The sequence below is a fragment of the Thamnophis sirtalis genome, unplaced genomic scaffold (genome assembly GCF_051295495.1).
Source record: "Thamnophis sirtalis isolate CommonGarterSnake01/CBP01778 unplaced genomic scaffold, rThaSir2_p1.2 scaffold_7, whole genome shotgun sequence".
Taxonomy (NCBI): Eukaryota; Metazoa; Chordata; class Lepidosauria; order Squamata; family Natricidae; genus Thamnophis; species Thamnophis sirtalis.
Window position 1 is genome coordinate 60,046,548 of NW_028261387.1, and position 24,449 is coordinate 60,070,996.

The following is a 24,449-nucleotide window of genomic DNA, read 5'->3' on the forward strand; positions in this document are numbered from 1 at the left end:
TGGTGGTTTTCAAAGTTCATTTAGGACAGACCTTCAAAGAGATGCAGTGGGTTTTACTGGAAGCCAAAGGCAGATGTTCCTCCTAAGAAATCCAGTTATGGATAGTGAGTGCAGCAGTTACTACTTGGAGTAGCTTTCTGGAGGAAGGTTAGGAGGACTTGATCTGATGGAGATTAAGTCCTCCCTTAGCCCAAGGATGAAATCCTCCCGGTTTGGCTCAGTTCGGCCAAACCAGTAGAGACGATTGTCCTTGGTTCTGCGAACCAGTAGTTTAAAAGAAAACCACCTTGGCTTCCGGGGAGGGGCCTGTCGCCGTAGGCAGCTTAACCTAGCTGCCCCCAGAGTTCTGGTTCGTTATCTACTCAATATCAAGAAGATAACTCTTTTTTCAGACAAGAAAAAAGCAGTGAGGAATCTCAGCTGGTAAGAATCTTCTTTGAAGTTCACAGTTTGTTTCTTTTTGGGCTGTGAACGGAGGGGGAGGATCAACCCAAAGCTGAGTCATTCAACTCCGACCCGAACTTCTCAGCTGTTATCTACAGCACAAGACAGGAAACCCCCCCCCTTAGGACAATCTTTAGAAAACAGACTATTGAAAATCAATACGAGCAAAGACCAAACTTGTGAACTTTAAAAATTTTCTCTATCTGAAATACCAGCTTCAATGTTATAAAAATCTCTTTTGTTTAATTGTCTTCAAAATGGCGCTTACAGCTTTTGCATTTGTTATCTCCGGCTTCCTGGTACAGAATCAAAGGAAGAACTTTTTATAATTTAATTAGACCTACTCCCTCGAAGCCTTCAAAGACTCTTTGTTGTTGATATAGAGACATTCCAAACATTCCAAACGGACTTTCTCTTTTGAAACCCTCCGTAAAACCCTTTGTAAAAAAAAAAGGGGGGGGAGGAATTTCTTTTTCTCCAAACAGCATAGTGGATTAGCAATTTAGAATAAATAATTAAAACCAAAATATAATGGCATCCAAATCAACCTCCGTGAAATTACCTCCTAAAACGTCTCCCATACCTGGTACAAAGTTGCAGCCCCCACCCTCTATGCCCCCTAGTGGAGACGTACTAACAAAAGAATTTTTCTTGGAAATGTTCAAAGAGTCCAAAGAACAGAACTTAGAAATGTTTAGAGAATCCAGAGAACAGAATCTAGAAATGCTTAGAGAGTTCAAAGATGAAATAAGGAACGAGATGGAAGTTCTATATGACAAATTCGATACTAGGGTCACTAAAATGAATGATGATATGATGGGAATTGTGAATGTGATCACAGAATATATTTCTGGAATGGAAGATAATTTAGAAATTCTCAATGAAGCTAAAACTAACCTGATATCCAAAACTGAAGTGGTGGAACAAAAAATTGATAATGCTGAAAAACAAATTATTATGATACAGTATAAGCAGATGGAGCTTGCATTAAGAGTGAGGGGGGCTGCGTGAAGAAAAGCAGGAGAACTTAAAGCAAATGTTTTCTGAAGCTTTTGACCGCCTGGTGGGAAAACCGGGATCCAATTTTGATTGGCAGATTGACAAGACTTTTCGTGTTAACTCGTGGGCGGCAAAACAAAGGCAACTCCCCCGAGATGTGGTAATATACTTTGTTACAAGAGAAGCTAGAAATATGATATTACAAGAGTCCTATAATACTAAGCTTCAAATTGGTGGACAGGATCTGATTGTTTTGAAAGAAATACCACCTCAAATGCTAAGAGCCAGAAGAGATTATGCTTTTCTGGTGGAAGAGCTCAGAAAGCGTCAGATACAGTACAGATTGGATGCCCCATTCAGTATTATAGTTACAATGGACAAACAAAGATATCGTCTCAGTTCTGTATGGAAAGCTCGTGATTTCTATCATAAGATTCTGAAGATGGGATACCCTGAATCTTCGGGATATGGTGAAAAACCATGAGACAAACAAGATAAACAGCAAACCACACAACCATCAGATAAAATGTATCATCTCCCTCTCCCGGAAGGGCAAGGAGTCAAGGAAAAAAGACCCAACCGTATGACCACCAGACAAACGGATAAACAAGCTACTATGCAACAATCTCAACAATCGTTGGCCATTGATCAAGGAGCTACAGCAACAAGCTCAGAAGCTGTGGGAGGAGCCAAACCAAAGGTGAGACAGGCCTTGCGGGAGGCTCTAAAAAAGCTTCAGGCAACCAAAAATGACAACTAAGATTTTGACATGGAATGTTAACGGACTGAACTCTCCACAGAAAAGAAAGAAAATATTTCATTATCTCAAACAGTTTAAGAATGACATAATTTGTTTGCAAGAAACTCATATCAAATCAACCGATCAAAAATATTTGTTTAACCCCAAACTGGGCCAACATTTTGCGACCTCAGCCATGGAAAAGAAAAACGGCATAGTAGTATACTTAAGAAAAGACATTAAAGCTGAGCTAATTGAAGCAGATCCCTTTGGAAGATATATTGCATTAGATTTAATCTTAGAAGGGAAAAAGACGTTACTTTTGGGAATTTATGCTCCTAATCAACAACAAGATGGATTTTATAGAAATCTCCATGCTAAATTAGTACAGTGGGACTTTGAGTCTTGTATAATATTGGGTGACTGGAATGGCGTGATCGACACCAAAAGAGATAAGAAGACATCTCGCCCGAACACCAAATTCCGAGCTAAGCTACCCAAACCCTTTTTTGACATGCTGGACGACTTTGAATTGCGAGACGCTTGGCGCGAGAGGCATGCAGAAGAATATGACTTTACCTTTTTTTCCAACAGACATCAATCTCTTTCAAGGATTGATTTTATACTAATTACAAATGATTTACTTTGCAGGGTGAAGAAGACAAAGATTATGGCGAGAGTTCTTTCAGATCATAATCCAGTCTGGATGGAATTGGGAAGGGTAGCCCAGGCAAGAAGGTCCTGGAGGTTGAATGAAAACTTATTTAGATATGAAAAGTATGTTAATGACTGTAAAAAATTGCTATCGGAATATTTTGTTCTTAATATGAATAAGGGTACATCTATGGAATATGTATGGGATGCAAGCAAAGCGTATATGAGAGGAGTATTAATGAATATAAACAAAATACATAGACACAAACAAGGGCAAAAACGAAAAGAATTGGAAGAGGAAATTAAAGGGAAAGAGTCAGAATTAACATTGAATCCAGGAGATACAAAGATTAAGGAAACAATTTCTATACTAAAATCTCAGTTTGATATGCTGATCTCTGACCAGGTAGCCACCAGTTTATTATATGCTAAACATAATACTTTCTGCAACGCAAATAAACCCGGTAGGTGGTTGGCTTATCAGATTAGAAAAAAAAGGAAAGCTCGAAATGTATCCAAATTGTGCTACAGAGGGAAGGAAGTGTTTCAACAGGAAGAGATCCAAAAGATATTTCGGGAATTTTTTACAGAGTTGTATAAAGGGGATAAAATTAAGGACGTAGACATAGACAAATACCTAGATAAAGAGAAAATCCCCCTAGTTAGAGAAGAACATAGGCATAAGCTGAATCAACCAATAACCTCTGGGGAAATTCTGCAGGCAATTAAACAATTAAAGTTAGGGAAAGCACCAGGCACAGATGGTTTAACAGCTGTTTATTATAAAAATTTACAGTTAGAAATGGTAGAACCCCTCAGAGAACTATTCAATAAAATTCAATTGGGAGGGAAAGTGCCCCCTTCGTGGAAGACTGCGTTCATATCGTTGATACCCAAAGAAGACCAAGACCTTACCCAGCCAAAAAATTATAGACCTATTTCATTACTCAATGTAGATTATAAAATATTTACTAAAATATTAGCAAATAGGCTAATGGTGGTAATTCAACAATTGATACATACCGATCAAACTGGTTTTATACAGGCCAGACAGATGAAGAACAACGTTAGATTAATTATTAACGCTTTAGAATACCTGGGAAAAAACAATCAAATCCCGGCCGCATTCATATTTTTGGATGCGGAGAAAGCCTTTGATCGAGTTAATTGGCAATTCCTGCTGAAGACATTGCAAAAAATGCAGATAGGAGATGGCTTTTTATGGTCAATTGGGGCAATATATCAGCAGCAAACAGCCCAGATCATTGTCAATGGAAGTCTGACAGACTCCTTTCAAATTGAAAAAGGTACAAGACAGGGCTGTCCTCTGTCCCCATTATTGTTTATTATAACTTTGGAAATACTGTTGAATAAGATACGGGGCTTGGGCGGTCTAAAAGGGATTAAGATTAGACAGCAAGAATACAGAGTCCGCGCATTTGCGGATGATCTGGTCATAATATTGGAACAACCGCAGGAATCTAGTAGGGTCTTATTGAACACGATCAATCAATATGGTCAAGTCTCGGGATTTAAAATAAATCTAGGAAAAACCAAATATTAGCTATAAATATGACTATCAAACAGAAGGAAGAATTGGGGGCGATGCTAAGATGTGAGGTAGTTAAAAAAGTTAAATATCTTGGAGTTAATATTTTAATCTCAAATGGGAAATTATATAAGCATAATTATGAATCACTTTGGCATAGTATACAGTTGGAGTTGAAAAGGTGGGAGAAACTGCATTTGTCCTTGATGGGTAGAATAGCGGCAGTAAAAATGAACATTTTACCAAAATTTTTATTTCTTTTTCAAATGTTACCAATACTTAAAAGAGATGCGAATCTTTCAGAATGGCAGAAGGGTATCAACAAATTTGTGTGGGCAGGAAAGAAGCCGAGGGTAAAGATGAAAATAATGCAAGATGCACGTGAAAGAGGAGGATTGAAATTACCTAACTTAAAATTATACTACGATGCAGTGGCATTATCTGCAATTAGTGACTGGACTCATTTAACTAATGACAGAATTTTGAATATCGAGGGATATGACTTGTTATATGGTTGGCATGCTTACCTGTTATTTAACAAAAAAATGGATAAGAAATTTAAAAATCATATCTCAAGAAATGCTTTATTGCGGGTTTGGAAAAAATATCAACATAAATTAAATGATAAATTGCCCATGTGGGCAATTCCTAGACATGCAATTGAAAATATGAACGTAGAACAAAAACACGATAGAACCACCTATAGACAACTTCTTATTTCAGAAAGAGGGGTGTTGCAACTAAAATCTTTAGAGGTACTTAAAGAAGAGAAGGTGGTTCAAACGTGGTTTCAGTATGGTCAACTACAGGCTAGGTGGAAAACAGATAAAAAAATTGGCTTTGTAAAAGTTGAGGATAATTTGTTTAAACAAATAAGAGATCAAAGCTCAATGCATATAAAGAGGATATATAATGTACTAATACAGATGGATTATGAAACGGAACTGATTAAGGATTGTATGATAAAATGGGCTCAGAATATTGAGGAACCAATAATGCTTGAAACATGGGAAAGAATCTGGGTAAGAAATGTGAAATTTACACAAGCACAAAACTTGAGAGAAAATTTTTATAAGATGTTTTATAGATGGCACCTAGATCCTAAAAAGCTTGCCTCTATGTATCCAAACGTTCAACCTAAATGTTGGAGATGTGGTTCTTTTGATGCTACATATTTTCATATATGGTGGACATGTCGTAATGTCAAGGCATTCTGGATAAAAATATGGTGGATCCTGCAAAACATCTTCAAAAGAAGGATAAAATTCACCCCCCAGTTGTTTTTACTGGGTATATGTATTGACTTTACAGCACTAGAGACTAATTTGGTTCTGTACTTAATAACGGCAGCAAGACTCTTGGTGGCGCAGTATTGGAAGAAGAAAGATTTACCTACAATTCAAGAATGGACTTTGAAAGTTATGAACTTAGCCGAAATGGCCAAAATTTCGGCATATCTCAAAGAACATTCAAACGAGAGATATAAACGAGACTGGAAAAAATGGATTGATTACATAAAAAGCAAATATGGGACTAAGAAACTCCAGATAGCTTATGCTTAGTATCAGTAACAATTTAAATTGTTTAAAATTTGGGTAACAGTAAGAAGCTGAGCTCAATGTAGAGATATTTTAGACTGTGATTGTCCAAAAGTTATACCATGTATGGTCTTTGGGAAGTCGGGGGGAGGGAAGGGAGGTGGGGATTTAGGGGGAGGGGGGAGGGGGGAAATACAATATGTGTTAAATTCCATGATTGCATTTGTATACTGTGGCTTTTTAATGTTAGTGCGAAAACAGAACAAACCGAATATACTGGAAGGTAATAGAAATATACCGAAGGAAAGAGTCGAGTGAAAGAAGAAGGAGGGTGGAGAGGGTGAGAGAGAGGAGGAGGAGAAGGGAGGGAGGGAATGGATTAGAGGGAATGATAGGGTTAGGGTTAGAAAGAAGGGGAGGGGAAGTAGGCGTAGAGGGGTGTGTGAGAAGGAAGAATGAAAGTTGGAGGGGGTTGAAAGAGGGTGTATGGTGGGCCAAGGTGGTATATTGGGTTTGTATTGTAGGGGGCATTTTCTATATAAGTGAGGGCCGTGTTTATTATTCAATGTTATATGCCCTGATTAAGCACAGTAAATATGTGATTGTATAGAATGAAAAACATAATAAAATATATATTAAAAATAAATAAATAAATAAAAGAAAACCACCTTGTGAGGATCGTGTACCTCAGCTGTGAGCTGCGCGATCATCAGCAGCTATTTTTAAAAACTTTTTAAAGCTTTTTTTCCCTGCTGGTTTTGGCAAACCAACAGGGGAAAAATATTATAATTTTTTTAAAAAAATAGCTGAAAGTGAAAAAAACAGTTGGCCATTCACCACCCAGTCACATGACCACCACCACCACCACCAAGCCATGCCAACAGAACAGGGGGGAGTGGTAATTAGATTTCACCACTGCCTTAGCCTGTAGGGTCATTCAGCCCCACAAAATATTTAGCCAGATCCCACAGAACCTTAGCAGTTCATTGATAAACTAGAACTCACTATTGTAAATCATAGCAGGAAGGAATGCAGTGGAAGCTTAGATCCCTTGAAAGCAGCTTGGAAAGAGAATTACACTGCAGTCCTGCAACTAGGATTTGTCACTCTGCAAACCTGTGAACTATAAACGACTGTTTTAAGTTTTTTTAAAAAAAATAATTGAATATTGGATGCAACAAATATTTATTGGTTTTAGGTTGGTAGTTTTTTCATCAAAAAAATTGTTAAGTTAAACATTTAAATCCTATCACATGAGTGATTTTCCCCATGATATAACATTCTATTCATATAATAGATTTAATAGTTTGGAGTTTGATTTCTTTTATGAATGTAATCATGTTACATTAAATCCAGGTTATCTGCAAGCACATGGTTGATTAAGTATGTTATGGACAAATAGAGAGAAAAAAAATATTTGTTTAACAGCGTTGAATTACAAAGAATAAGTTCCTTCGCTTGCAGTGTTACTTTTCAGTAGAACATGTCATATTCGATTGTCCACAGTTGTCTGGGTCATGCTCAGATGAACCAGTTAAACTACAAAAGCCATGTAAGAAGAAAATGTAGGGTGACAAGGAAAAAAATTGTTATCATAGTTGAATATCAATGTTAAAATAAGAAGCAAACAGAAATCTGTGTGTGTGCATGCATTGGATTCTTAAACTTTAAGTGTGATAATTGAGTTTTATATATTAGATATTGAAGGAAATTGTAATTCATATAACATTAAATTCAAAGAATCCAAATCTGAATCATTCCATCACTAGCTCTGTCATCAGAATTTTGACCACAGCAAGGAAACTTGTTACAAAAACGAAACACTGATTTAAGAAGTTGTGCAAGTAAAAGAGTAAAAACAAAATTACTAGATGAATACTATTTATGAGTAATGATCGTTGTTGTTTTTAAAAAGGTTATTATTTGAAAAAGAAAAGATTATGATTTAAGTTTTACTCTTTCTTTAAAGACTTGAAATTCTGAGTTAATGCAGGATCAGATGGAAATGAACTATTGACTGATGCTTAAGAGATGAATTGCTGTAAGTAATAGTTTTATTACTTATTAATAAATGATTTTATAACCTTTTAAACCATCCTATTTATCTTCATGAAGCAGCAAGTAGCTTTACATAAACTGTAAAGACACAACTGGGATTACTAAATTACCACTAGACTGACAAATACATATGTTAGCATTGTATGGAAAATACAACAAATCTAAAAATATGAAGAGTTGAACATTAAAAGTAAAAATATCAGGAAAACTATTGACAACTGGTGCCAGTAGATCTCTGAATATGGTACAGCTATTGTGGAATTTACATATGGAATTAATAACTAGTTTTGCCTCTATTCTTATTACAGTAGTTTGAAGCCACTGTGATAAAACAGAATTAGTTTTCTCTATTTTATAGGCCTTCACTGGTTAAATGAAGGTCTATAGAATGATAATACTAGAATTCTTTTTTTCCTCTTTTTCTATTGTATTTATATGTAGTATTGGAAAGTGTTCTGATCCCCCTCCATCCGGTGATTAACACTGATACAAGCTTACTGTTAGCCACGCTTTATTCACAGCCCACACACGACTCACAGGCAAGACGTTGGCAGCAACCCAGACTCCCACAGACAAGAGATACAAAACAAAAAAGAGCTTCTCCAGCTTGTTTGAACGGTTGTGTCCTGCAAAAGGTCTCCTCCCAAAGTGTCTTCTTATATACTCTCTTGGGAGGAGCCAAGCCACAACCACCTGGGCTTGATTATCTCTTATGAGTCTGTCTCCGTAACTGCTGCCTTTGTTTCTCCACCTTTCTTTGCCTGGCATTAGGGACAAACTCCCTTTGATCTTCACCACTGCTCCATGCCTCAGGCGCCTCCTGGTGGCCAACCAGCCTCTCTGGTCCCTGCTCAGAGTCTGAACCCTACCCAGGGTACTCCACATCTTCCAGAGCCGACTCATAGGGTCCCTCGCTATCGGAGTCTATCGGTAGCTCCAATAGCTCCTGCTGGGCCACAACATGAAAGTATAGCTTTAATTTTTGTAGATGGGTCCAAATGCCTAAAGTGCCCAAAGATGAGTGTTCACTGCCCATTTTAAGTAAACACAAGGAAACATAATACTCCAGTTTAAAAAATATTTATTTGATTTTTTTAATCTAAAGATTTAGCAGAAGACCAGAAATTTGATAAAGAAAAAAAAATCATAATATGTCTTTATAATGCATTATAAAATTGGTTTATTCTGAAACCAATCTTTTAGCACTCTGTATAATCAATAAAACAGTCATTATTCTGAAAATAATTGTTTACAGTGCATTATAGTAGACTGGGACTAGGCAGAAGATAACATCACCCATTCCTATACTCGGAGATTGGTGAGTAGCTTGTGCTGGCAGTGTTCTCCTTTAGCTAGTAACTGCTGAGTATTTGATATGATACAATGTCAGCGGATATTCTAAATCATAGAAGCTACATCAGAAGGAAGAGCAAGAAACAGGGAGGACTCATTAAGTCATTTAGTGAGTGTAGCAGCCAGCCCACTGCAATTCAAACTGGGATTTCTGAAGCTGACCAAGGAATTATTTGGGAATGACAGGAGAGAGAAGCAGACTAAGCTGCACTATAGAGTTACCCCCAGACTCTCCTTACACATTTTACATTTCCAACATAATGTTATTAGCCATTCTTTCCAAACCATTATCTGAGGTGTGAAGTAAGCATGAAAAAAAATATTATTGAATTATCTTTACATAATAATAAAAATACGATATTCTTTATTATCAATTACCTATTTTTATTATCTGTTATATCCTATTACTAAATTAATCTAAGATATTATATTTCAGAGTTCTTGTAAACTATTAAAAATGTTCTAATTGTTTATTTAAAAGATAGTGTAGATTAATTTTAGAATAATCCAAAACCTGTTCCAATTTGGATGGTAATTCTGGAATTTCAGATGCTGTTAATGCAGCTATAATCAATTGCAACATTGAGTAATATTTAACCCAATATATTCCATTAGCAATCTAATTTATTCTAGCAATAATTTATTTAAACCTGATTGACAAAAAGCTGATCTAAAATATCAATACCTCTACTTTTAATCATAGAATCAGAAAGTAGAAGAGTTGAAATGGATGTCAATTATCATCTAGTCTAAACAGGAACCTACTATTACAGCATCTGCCCTGTTTAAACATCTCCAAGTGAAAGAGAGTCTATCACTTTCCAGGACCAACTGCTCCACTGTTGAATAGATCTTACTATTGGGAAATATTTCCTGATGTCCAAGTGAAATCTGCTTCTTTGTCATTTAAATCCATTATTTCTTCTTTGAACAATTCTGCTCATCTTCTATATGACAGCCCTTTAGATATTTGGAGACAGCTATCATGCCTCTTCACAACATTCTCTTTTTCAGGTTAAACATATGCAGTGCCTCTAATTGTTTCCAACTTCTAGGCCCATTATTACTTTGGTATAATTACCTCCCTAAAATGTGGTGCCCAGTATTGACCATAACAGAAGAGAGAGGGACAGCTACTTTGAATCTTAATACTTAACCCCTGACTCCCAGGAAAGAGATATTTACTCATTTTCAAACTATAGCTTGCTGAGCAACTCATCTCAGTTTCAGTTTCTAAATCTTATTTCCACTCAGCTGCACTGGCTGCCTCAAGTCTATTGATTTCATCTAACTTGCTTTTTCTTTTGCATGGATGCTTGCTCCAATAGCTAGCATTTATTTGGCTTCTCCCCATCAAAGTATGTCATGCTGTACATTTTGATCATTTCCATAGCAACATCTAGGATTCTCTACCATCTTTTGCATATCCATCAAGTTTTCTTTCATCATATTTATATCTAGTTTCATTCTGTTCCCTCCTGGGGTTTTAGTCTTCATGGGTCTACACTATCACTATCACTGCAAATCATATCTAGGAGACTCTGTCTTTCTTTCATTATCTAGAAAAACAGTTATATTAATTCCTTTTTGTCTTTACACAATCTATACATTGTGAAAATGTATCCTTAATAAAGGAATATTCCAAGTCTATGATCTAACCACAAATGCAGGAGAAGTAGACAGAAAATAGTTCTATAGCAATTTGTAACTGTTTATCAACAACACGAAAAAAGAAGAACAGGTTTCATTCTAATTGCAGGAGACAAAAACAGTATATCTGGAAGTAAAACAACTCACAAATAACAAAAAAAATTGGCCTTAGAATAAATGAAGCAGGCAATAGATGAATAGAGTTCTGCCAAGAAAATCAAATATTTATAACATGCATGTTTTTCCAGAACCTAAGAAATGTCTGTACATGGAACTCATTGAATGGATAACAGCAAAAACAAATTGATTATATACTTTGTATATTTGTATGCCTACATATTTCTCTCTCTCTCTCTCTCTCTCTCTCTCTCTCTTTCTCTCTCTCTCTCTCTCTCTCTCTCTCTCTCTCACACACACACACACACACACACACACATACACACACACACAGACACACACACAGACACTTTATTGCTAGAATGCAGTATTACAACCTAATTCTGCCCATTGCCAGGAGTTTGATTCTGATCAGCTCAAGGTAGACTCAATCTTCCATCCTTCCAAACTCTGTAAAATAAGGAGCCAGTTTGTTGGGGTGCTATAAAGCACTACGAAGCAGTAGATAAGGCTAAGCGCTATTGCTACTGTGTATCTGCACACAGATACACTTTACAGGCAAAGTTAAAAACACTCTATTAAATTAGCATCATGCTGACCATAGTTAAAATTACAAAGGTTTTCTTTGAAAAAATACAACATGGGCTAAGGAAAACAAATGAATTTATCAAGCTAGAAAGATATGATTTCAACACTATTTCATATAAGTATGTGGGAAACATAGACAATAGATTTAATAGAGTCCCTGAAGTGTTCTGCATTGTAATTCATGGCATCATTAACAATTTTAAAAATATCCCAATATGCAAAAACAAAACAAGGTAAAATGATATTCTAAAAATAAAAGACATAGAAGAAAATGTACCCAAACAAATGCCAAATGCTAAGTTCCACAGAAGATTAAAAAAAAGATTAGGAGTTATAGCTTCATATAAAGAATGCTAAGAAATTGAGGATAACAAATGACAAGGTTAAGTTATCAATTTAAGAAAATTACTGAAAGCAAGAAAATCTTTTATACAAAGATTGGCATGTAAAAGACAAATAAGGCAAAAATTTACAGGAAAAAGAAGGCATTAAACATATATAATGCAAATATATGGAACAAATATAACAAAAAATCCCAAAATTGTTGATACATATGATGGTTTAAACCCTGAACTGAAGCTACACACTCTGGAAAGTGAAGTTAAATGGGTCCTAGAACATATTGCTAGGAACAATTGCACCATGCCTAGAGTCGCTCTGTGAATGAGAGGGTGGTCTCAGATATGTGTGTGTGTGTGTGTGTGTGTGTATACATACATACATACATACATACATACTGCATGTATGTATGTATGTATGTATGTATACACACACACACACACATCTGAGACCACCCTCTCACACACAAAGCTGAAACTGCTGAACACCAACAAAATTGTTAAAAATTTGCAAAATAATTTAGTTCAAATTCTATTGTTATTTGTAAGTGAGAATTGAGAATATGACAGCAGTCAAGAGAATGGAAAAGATGAATTCATAATCCAACTCCTAAAAGCAACAAAGCTGAAGAATAGTCATAATGCTGGATAGTGCTTTTATATTTTATACTAATAAAATAATGGTCAAGATTTTGCAATCCAGACATCAACAATACATGAAATGAAAACTCCCAGGGGTACAAATTGAATTCAGTCCAATAGGAGTCAAATGAATAAGATCACCTTACTAAAATCTGATAAATCATGCAAAAGGCAAGAGAAGTCCAAACACCTATCAATTTTTGCTTTAATGATTAGAAAAGCTTTTGATTGCTTTAATATATTGTGGATAGATTCTATATACATAGTTGTATTGCCCTACTTCATCTATCTTTTAAAGAGTTTGTGTGAGGATCAGGAAACACTGCTTAGAAGGGATAAGAGCAACAAAAAGAGGTGCCTTAATTTATCTAATAATCTTATATACAGATTATATCATGAATAATGTTGGGCTAGAAAAAAAAGAAATTGTAATTAAACTTGTTGAGTGGGGATATCAGCGACTTCTGAAATGCCAATACCACTTTCAGGGTAAAAAATGTAAGGAATCTCTTGTCAAAAGTGAAAGAAGAGACTGTGAAACAAAGCAGAACAGTGCAAATAGAAAAGTTAATAGAGCCAAATTTTATCTTCAGAAATCCATAGTGAAAGTGAGTGTGGCCATGAGAAAAGAGCATCGCCTACTTAGAAGAAAGAGTATGAAAGAAACAGACAAATAATAACATACAGAGCTATCACACGGACAAAGGTACATGTTGTCTATGGAGATTCTCAGTCACCGAGGTCATGGTTTTCCCAAAGGTGCTTTTTCAAGAGGCAACTGGATTTTCTGTTTTTTCTTTGAAGACGTTTCGCTTCTCATCCAAGAAGCCTCTTCAGCTCAAGAGCCTCTTGGATGAGAAGCAAAAAAGTCTTCAAAGAAAAAACAGAAAGTCCAGTTGCCTCTTGAAAAAACACCTTGGGGATATTATCAACTGGTTTTCTTAGCCATATCATTCTTGTGAAAGCTAGACCATTCATTAGAAGGCTAAATAAAGAAAACTTGATGCTTCTGAAATGTGGCACTGGAGAAACTTGTTCAGAATACAAGCTGAGACAGCAAGAAGAACAAATTATTCAATAGTAATTAAAATACAACCAAACTATTCACTAGAACTATTAATAATGAACCTAAAACCAAATAATTTTGGGCATACAGTATAATATGACGAAAGAGTCACTGAAAAAATAGAAAGTGATTGAAACATGAGCTGACTAAGTACTAGCACTGAGTTTAAGAGATAGAAGCATTTACTGACAGATAATCCTGGTGATAGGATGCGGTGAGAGGCTGATAAAAGAATTGGAAAGAAAGTAGACAAAAAACAATCAAGAGGCAGAAGGCAAGTCAGTTGGCAGTTCATTATATAAGTACCTGCTCAACCCAGGTGGCAAGAAGTCTGTAAAGCAACCTTTCAAATTTTTCAAAGAGGTTCAGTGAGGTCAAAGAACTCACTGTAAATGAGGCTTAGAAATTGGTTTTACAATATCCAAGGTTCTATATTTACTACAAGACCAGCATTACGAAATCTGTGTTGTTCTTGCTTCCTCAATGTTGCCCAGTTGTGTAGAGTTTTAAAAATGTCCATTAGGCCAAAAAGAGTTTAAAGTGATAAAATCATAATATGGTCCCAAAAGTAATGATGGCAGCCATAGCATTTGACTAAAGCTCTACCAGGGGTGAAATTCAGCAGGTTCTGAGAGGTTCTGGAGAACTGGTAGCAGAAGTTTTGAGTAGTTCGTAGAACTGGTAGTGGAAATTTTGAGTAGTTTGGAGAACCAGCAAATACCACCTCTGGCTGGCCCCAGAGTGAGATGGGAGTGGAGATTCTGCAATGTCATTACCCCTGGAGTGGGGTGGGAATGGAGATTTTGCAGTATCCTTCCCCTGCCACGCCCACCAAACTACGCCCACAGCACCACAGGAAATTCAAAAATTGAATTTCACCACTGAGCTCTACCTATGTTTTATGTGCACCATAACATAAATAAACAAATAAAACTCGGGGGGGAGGGGGCATTGCAGTTGGCATCTTGACTTGTTTTTTTCTTTTCTTTTTCTTTTTACTGTGCCCTGTAGACATCTCTGGCCTGAACAATAGCTAGATTGAATAGAACCAAGTCCCCTAAGGGTATCAGAAACAGACTGAGAAAAATAAAAGAGTATATTTCTTTTATAAGAAGCAGTCTGAGGAGAGAATATCAATTTTAAAACCAAGTGAAAACAAAAAGAAAGTCCCTAATTTGTTATCTCTATCCCACAGTGGTCATTTGAATAATAGTGTTGCATTTTCAAAATTCAGACTCCACATCAAACATAACATAAAAGAAGCAACAATGGAACGTCATCTACCAACAAAAAGTACTGTTGGTCAAAAATCTCTCTGGAGGCTAAAATAAGATACATAATAATGTTTAAGAATGTCACAGTAAATAAACTGTCAGAAAAATATATATACCAGAAATGACAGCCATAACCGATGAGATTCCTTTGTCATTCAGGTTAATCAGTAGCACTGCTAAAGATCTCACATTACTTGGTATCAACAATTATATTCATTTGAATATAATACTTAAGCCAGCTCTAGTGAAAAATCTTTTGATTTTGTTTTCACTATTCAAAGCAACATTTTGATACAGTCTTTGTCTCTAACGTCTAATCTTGTAAATGCCAAGTTTGCTATTGGCCTATATCATTTCCCCAAATCAAATGAGGATGTTTCTCCGGTGCTAAATGAGATCTGAATAGCATCCCCTGGATGCACATTTATTTAGCATTGTGGGAAAATAAAGATTCTAAAATAAAGTTTATAATATTAATTTCAATGCAGACTATCACTATCTTGAGATTAGATACTGGATCTTTTATTTAAAATATTAGTACTACATATGTGGACTTCAGAAAACATGCAAATCTACAAGCAGTGTGATTTTCCTGATGAAGTCCTATCGTGCTTCCTGGTTAACTCTAATCTGGATTCAAGGATTTGTAAGAAAGCTAAAATAGACTGAGCATTATTATATCTAATGATGTTAAGAAATCAAAAGTATGCTTTGTTTAAAAGTGGGGTCTACTCTCTTTTCAATCTATAGAGCTTGTTAAACTACATTGTAGCAGACTCTCAGCACTGATAATACTATTTTATTGCTCATGAACTGTTCCAGTATGATTCCAGTTGAGTCTGCAATTGCAGATTATATTGCATGGACTGTGGGGTCTAAAGCTAATTAAAAAGTTGAGTTTTTAGAAACTAATCATAGGGTACTGCTATTTTACTGAAAGGATTCAATCATGTTGTCATAGCAACTGGAATTTTGGTAAGTAAAAGGTATTTTCTCCATAATGCAAATATTCTGTGTAGCTCTTTAATAACATAGTGTGGTAACTTATATCAATAAGAAGCAAAAAGTATTAAGAAACTTCATATTCTATTCCCCTACTTAAATCTGTAATACATGGATGAAATAGTGACGAGATCTTTTTCGTAGTTTCTTATGCACCTCTTACCAGCAAAAAATGAAGAATTGTTTTAAAAAAACACCCAATCTATCTCTTTAAAAAAACATTATGGCCTTAACGTATTGATCACTACTATAACTTCCACTATTGATAAAATGATTTTGCTACTCTGTTCTCTATGAAAACAGCCTTGTTTACAGATGGAATTGCTTCCAATAGCAGTAGCCACCTACCTTTTTAAAAATTTGATTGCATTCCCACAAAACTTTAAGCCATTAAACATTCAACATTAATTTGCTAAGCAAACCATTGTGTTAAACCAAAATGCATAGATTAGTAAATTGTGCTAACTTTAAATTAATCATTAAAGTACTAAGTGAAGCCAACCAAAGGACTATGCCTGCTAACAAAAGCTAAATATTTTCCTCTCTGGAGGCATGAAATTCAGCTAGGTACATTTAAGTCAGTGTCTCGTTTTCTTCAAAGCTTTCAAATCTTGAGGAAGTGGTTTCCCAAGTAAGCCAAAGACTATAAACTGTTGAAGTGCTTTTGAGTCAACATTCAGGTGTTAGCTATGATAAAAATGTCCACTAAGCAATATGAATGATGGATATAGGAGACAAGAAGGGCATAAAATAAAGATATTTTGAGATCTGGATGTAATAGCCTTAACTGTTGGATATTATACCTTGTATTCTCTGTTTCCAGGTCTACTGAGATTATCAGGAGGGCTGCAGGTGTTTGTTTTTTTTAAAGCATTATTGTATAATAGTGCTTTTAATCTTAAAGAAATATTCATTTAGGAATGATTTCATAGGTTTACACTGTCTGCATTTGAAAGTTCCTATAGCTCATTCTTCCTTTGTGTGTGGTAGCCTCCAGGTGGTATGCGATGCAGATCTTTGAAGCTGAATTCCACAGCTTCTGAACTGTTGACACAACCTGCTATACATCAAAAACATTTCAGAAGATGTAAAATAGAGCAAGTGGCCATCTCACATTGGCCAGAAGCTATCATACATGTATAAATTACCACATTTTTCAGAGTATATGACACACCAAAGTTTTGAAGAGGCAATCTTTTAAAAAAAAAAGTTTTTGCACTCAGCAAACTTCCCAAAAATGAAAGGGGCCTGGTTTTTGTTTTTTTCAAAAAATGGCATGAATAGCATTTAGGGGACTTCTAGAGTGCTCCTGAGGGGGTGTCCCCCCCCCAAAAAAACAAGCAGAAAACAGCCCATTTTTTGTGAAAAAGGGCCTGTTTTTTTGTCAAACAAATTCCATGCATAGCCTTTAGGAGGCTTATAGAGTGCTCCTAGGGGCTGGGGGTGGGGCAAAACTGAGCAAAAAATGTTCAGTTTTTCATTCATTTCTGCCTTTCCAAGCCCCCAAAAACTCTCTGAAAGCCTCATACAGGCTTTGCATGGCCATTTTGGTGAGGGAGCAGGATTTTGGGAAGAAAAAAGTGCTGTATTCAGTGTATAAGATGCACCCAGATTTTCAGTCTCTTTTTTGAGGGAAAAAGGTGCATCTTATACTACGAAAAATATGGTATGCATTGTAAAGATTGCTTGAAGGCAGGAGACACTTCTAATATAATCTACTGAATCCCCTGCATGGATTGCCCCTGTGACTATTGAGGACAGTTGAAGAGCAAGCTAACTACCAGACTGCAAGAATACAATTGAGCCGTCAGACAAGGAAACCCAAACTCATTGGTAGCCTCACACTGCAATGAACAAGGACACACATTCAATTTTGCAGCTACCCAGATTGTTGGGTGAGCAGGCACAAAAACAGACAGGGAAGTGATTGAAGCCTGGGAAACAGGCCCTTTATCAGTCAACAGGACTGCCTATCACCAGCCTAACAAGTACTTAGAAGGTGAGGGCTGGACAGCACAAACAATTGACAGCTAATAACTTAAAAGTCAGCCATCAACATTTTGTATTTGTATTTATTATGCATTTATAGGCCGCCCTTTTCCCTGAGGGGACTCAGGGCAGCTTACAATAAAAGGGGAAAGGGAGTGTAGGACAAATACAAAAGAAATGTGAGCGAGAATAAATTAAACAATAAAACACAACATTCACTCGACATTCAGGAGGGGCGAAAGTAAAAACTTATCCCCAGGCCTGATGGGCTAGCCAGATCTTGAGGGCTGTGTGGAAGGCCTGGACGGTGGTGAGGGTGCGGATCTCCACGGGGAGATTGTTCCATAGCGTCGGAGCCGCAATAGAGAAGGCTCTCCTCCGAGTAGTCGCCAGTCGGCACTGACTGGCGGATGGAATACGGAGGAGGCCAGCTCTATGCGATCTGATGGGACGCAGGGAGGTAATTGGCAGAAGGCGGTCTCTCAGATAGCCAAATCCACTACCATGGAGCGCTTTATGGGTGGTGAGTAGGACCTTGAAGTGCACCCGGAGATCGACAGGTAGCCAGCGCAGCTCACGGAGGATCAGTGTTATGTGGGCGAACCGTGGTGCGCCCACGATCATTCGCGCGGCCGCATTCTGGACTAGCTGAAGTCTCTGGGTGCTCTTCAAGGGCAGCCCCATGTAGAGCACGTTGCAGTATTCCAGCCTAGAGATCACAAGGGCTCGAGTGACTGTTGTGAGGGCCTCCCGATTCAGGTAGGGCCGCAACTGGCGCACCAGGCGAACCTGGGCAAATGCCCCCCTGGTCACAGCTGAAAGATGGTGGTCGAAACTCAGCTGTGGGTCCAGGAGGACTCCCAAGTTGCGGGCCCTGTCTGAGGGGTATAAATTTTGTCCCCCCAGCCTGAGTGATGGTACGTTGGTCAAATTTTTGGGAGGAAAACACAACAGCCACTCGGTCTTGTCTGGGTTGAGTATCAGCTTGTTTGCTCTCATCCAGTCTTTAACGACCTCAAGACCCCGGTTCATCACGTCCACCGCTTCATTGAGTTGGCACGGGGCGGACAGATACAACTGTGTATCGTCCGCATATTGGTGGTATTTTATCCCGTGCCTCCGAATGATCTCACCCAGCGGTTTCATGTATATGTTAAATAGTAGGGGGGATAAGACCGAACCCTGCGGCACCCCATAAGTTAGGGGCCTCAGGGACGATCTCTGCCCCCCCACCAACACCGACTGCGACCTGTCCGAGAGGTAGGAGGAGAACCACTGCAAAACAGTGCCGCCCACCCCTATCTCCCACAGTCGTCGCAGAAGGATACCATGGTCGATGGTATCGAAAGCCGCTGAGAGGTCAAGGAGAACTAGGATGGAAGCGCGGCCTCCATCCCTAGCTCTCCAGAGATCATCGGTCAATGCGACCAAAGCGGTTTCTGTGCTGTAACCGGGCCTGAAGCCGGACTGGAAGGGGTCTAGATAGTTAGCTTCCTCCAAGGTACGCTGAAGCTGGAAGGCCACCACCTTCTCAACAACCTTCCCCACAAAGGGGAGGTTGGAGACTGGACGGTAGTTATTAAGGACAGCTGGATCCAAAGACGGTTTCTTCAGGAGGGGTCTCACCACACACACCAATCAACATATAAAAAGCCATTTACAACAGGAACTATAAATACCACACAGACAAGAGCACATACTCTGCTAGAGAGAAGTTCCCTGAAGGCTCCAATATGAGTCTGAAATCTCGGAAGACAAAACCTCTGATCCTGATGACCAACCCAGATTGGATCCTGCAAACAATTTGTTCCCTCGTGTACATTGCTGCTAGAATTGTAGGACTTCTTTTGCAAAACTGTCAGAGAGAAATGGAACCAAAATTCAGGCAGTTAAATACCATTGTATATATAAATGTTCAGCAGTGGTGCATGCCTTCTGTATGCCAAAGTTCCCAAGTTCACTCTTTAGCATCAGCAGTTAAAAATAATGTATCACTGGTGCATCTATGAGGCTACATTTTCAGATATATAAAGCTCACACTATATAGAGGAATCTCATATTTCATGTCGATTAGCTTGCCTCTGGTCATTTCCCCACTAATGTCTTATAGCAGCTTCTATAGTCATCCAACCGCTGTTAGGCCAAAATAACTGTAATGAATACAGTCGGTGACAGTTGTGTGATGCTATGAGATTGCTGTAAGTCGCTAGCAAGGAAATGGTATTTGAAAATCATCACCTCCTCTGGGTATCCTCAACATTTCTGCAGTTTTATGGCACTCGTTCAAAATCACATCCCCCTGTTTCTGGAAAAAGAAATTTAGCGTGGGGTTTTCTTTTGTTTTTTGTTTTATAACTAGTTTCCCACTGTACCCACATACTGGAAATACGGATTGGGAACATGGAACGCTAAATTTATATGACAATATTCTCTCTATAATGTGAAGATTGCAACTTCAAATTTATGCCTTCTTTTTTTTTAAAGAACTGGACTTCTGGGAGATGAAGATCATTCCAACTCAGTGACATGTTAAAAAGCTCACCACCTGGCACAGACTGTTTGCCTTCTCTCAGCAGCCTGATAACATATTCAATGTGTCCAAGTTCCAAAGTGACAAGTGTATAATTTAGTGTAGTAACACTGAGAGCCGCCAGGCAAGCACCCACTGAAGACATGGCACTTTGGCATCTGTTACACCATGTACGTGCATCAGATGCACGATGCACAGTCTAGACAATATTTTATTTCCTGGCAAAAATTCTTCCTCAGAACAGATACTACAGCATGGCGTTGGCGCATCCTTTTCGCTCAAATAATAGCAATTCTGTTAGTGAGCAAACAAAGGCATAAATGACAATCAGTTTTTAGTAGCGTTTAATTACAAGGAAGTTTGGAGTTTTGTGGAAAGTTTGCCAGATTCAAATCTCTTCCAAAAAAGTAAAGGAATGGGTTCCAGACAAAAACTGTTGCAAAACATGAACATTAATTTGTTACAGAGAAGAATGCAATCACTACATTTTGGAAATTTGAGACATTAACTTATTTCCAAAATTTATAGCAAGTAGCTTAGTCTGTTTTACTGCCCTTCCATGGCAGTTTCAGAGCTCTTCAGGTTACCCAAAGGATAGCATCAATAATACAATGATTATTCACCAAGATTTGTTGCTTTGGGCTACAAAAATGAGAGAGAACAAATCTGGCTTGCAGCTGCGTCTCTCTTGTCCTTATGACTTAATATAAAAAGAATATAAGCACAGAGCAAAAATTTAAAAAAAATACCGCTACAAACATGGCCTGTCTTTGGAAAAAGCCAAACAATTCTCCCGCTCTGTATTGAGATGATCTGATCCTTTTTGTCTTCCAGAATGGCTGGAAAATCGAGTTTAGCCCTCAGCATTGGGCCAAAATATTGAATGAGCCTATCCTGAAATGGTTTGGGAAATATGAATACAATTGTTACTTGGCTTCAGTTGTGTATGCATATGTTTTTATGTCTATTGGTAACCTTTTTGCGTGTTTTTAATCTTAGTCACACAAGGTCACAATTAATGAGTTGGCAATCAAACAAATAAATGCTAACTGTATTTATCCTTGTGTTTACTTTTAAAATGGCCATCAGAAAATAATGAGGAACAGTGGTGTTCATTGTTTCTGTCAACCCTACAGTTCAGTGAAAGTGGCTACCTTCTTTTCTTTCTTTGGGAAGAAGTTACTACTGTTTTAGTACAAAAATTAGCTGATATAAATTTCCTTTACTTTGACAGGTTTTTCATTTACTTTGTGAATCATGAAAAAAATAATATAGTGCTTATCTTAAACATTAAAAATATTCAAAATATTGCTCTCTTTCACAAGTTACAAGCGAAGATTTGCTTGGATTTGTTCACTGAATAAACCACACTTTCTTGGGTTCACACCATACACTAAATTACAAAGGATTGAGAACAATTTACAATAGCTTTGTTCACACAACAGACTAAAGTGGAAACACATTATTTGTTAGGAGGATGTGGGAACCAAGTCACCATGTGCTTCAATCTTTATATAGAGACAGAGAAATGATAGTATTTTTGAAGGGGGTTTGCTAAATTTATAGGATATATCTGGATTTTCATAAATCATATGCATTAATCCTAACTTCTAAGGATTTCCAGCTATTCCAGGCAGCAGGCATAGAGAATCATGGGTTGTGGTTAGATTAAGTATCCCGTATAAGCATTGGGTACAGAGGTGAGAGTCAGCCGTTTCAGACTGGTTCGAGCAAACGAGTTGTTAAAATTCTGCCCAGTTTGGCAAACCAGCTAATCCCACCACTGGCTGTCCCAGCCCATTTTTCAGGTCATTTTTGGCCATTTTTCAGGCTGATTTTTGGGCCATTTGGGGGGCTATTTTTCAAACATTCTCAGCCCTTTTGGGGGGCATTTTCAGCTATGTGGGGGGCATTTTTGACCATTTTAGGGCCATTTTTGGCTGTTGGGGGGGCATTTGGGGCCATTTTGGATGTTCAGTAGCTGTAAATAAATAGAGAGGGAAATTGAATCAAAGGCCTTGAGGTACAATTTCCTTCTCTGTTTATTTATTACTAGTAAACATCCAAAACCACCCAAAAAATGACCTGAAAATGACCAAAAAACAGGCTGAAAAATGAAGATGTCAGCTCCAGCTGCCATTTGGGGGGGGGACAACTGGGCCAGCTGCCAAGACTCATGCTTACCAGATGGAGATTTCACTCCTCCACAAGCAGTCCAGCTGAGAACTCTACAAAGCTCTTCATGATTGACTGCCAGGATGCTTCCAATGAGAACTTTCCAGAACTGATAACTGACTGCAAACAATCCATGATTGTTTGCTGGGTGGTTTTCACTCTGGGTTACAAGGTGATGGGTGTGCTTGCGTGCACGGATGGGGTTTAGTCTAATTACCAAGTAACTATAAAAGGTGGTGGGGAGCACCGGGTGTCAGCTCTGACAATTTATTCATTGCCTTAGTGCTTTGTTGGTCAGTTGTGCCAGAGGAAGAAGATAAACTACATTTTCAAACTGTCTCCGTGTTTGGCTGTTTTCATTAACCCTTTGGAACCTGACAGAAGATTTCAAATCTTCAATTACCTTTCTTAAGGCTGCACAACAATCTGGATTTGAAAGGGGAAGAGGTATGTGCTTGTGTGGGCACATACTTCAGACTTCTCAATACTTCACATCCATTGTGCTATTTCCTGCCCCGCTGCACAAATCTTTTAAAAACTTTTGCTGGTAAACATAAAGTGAGTCTTCACCCCAAAGCACATTCCCTCTTCTGAATTTGGATTATCACACAACCATATAAAATAGTATAAAATTGCACTACTAAGCACAGTAATACCTGGACTAAAGCAAAATTTTGTGGAAAAAAATTGATATACGTTCCAATACCCCATATATAGATTATGTTGAACAAGTGTAATGTATTTGGGTTGATTTAAAGCCATGATATGAAAATAAGGAAAACAAGAAAACTTCTTCAAAAACTTGAATTGCCATAATGTTGTCTTCCTAAAGTCCCCTGCTTCCTTCTTTGCTCCAATTACAATTTCTGTACTAATAAACTTTATGTCCAGTTTTAGAAACAATTCCGAAAAAATAAGCTTGAAAGAGGGTCAAAAATCCTTCCACCCACTTGGACCTTTTCATCACATCAGTAGATCAATAATGGGGTTTGGTAGGGAAGGAATCTTAAGTATCAGTGTAAAAGTTTCCAGTGATAACAGTTGTAGGATAAATCAGATGAATAATAATGTCTGTCCATGTATCTGTCCTATTCAGCTTTTCCTCGTTATCTGACTATTCCAGAATATAAATAAAGACAGAGGAGGACAGTTTTATGATTGGGAGAACTTTGTGTCTATTTTTAGCACCCCATACTATAAATAAAGAGAATGGAGGACAATTCTTGTGATTGAGAGAAATTTATGTCTATTTTTAGGGCCAGAATGATCACAGCTGAATGACAGAGCATAGATATTGCATAGTCAGGCAAAGCAGAACTGATGAAAACTTCCATTGAGATCATTGCTAACTTCTCATAGATTATGGTCCATGAAGGTGGGGAGATTAGTGATCCTTAGATACCTTTCTATGTTTTTATGCATGAAGCATGTTTCTATTAGAGTCTTCCTTCATAGATATGCTGCTCCGGATGTTCTGTAATATGGTTGGGTTTTTTAAAGGAGACCGAAGCACAGATCCCTAAAAAAGATCTTAATTTGCTCATTTTTGGCAGGGTTTTTCAAACTTGCAATTGCCCAGACAGCATTCTGGAAGTTGAAGTCTACACATCTTAAAAATTGCCAAATTTGAAAAACACTGATCTATCACAACAGTTAACTGAGGGGTATCTAACCATGGCAACTTTAAGACTTGTGCACTTCAAAACGGGCTGGAAATGGGCAGGGCCAGGGCCAGCCAGTTTTG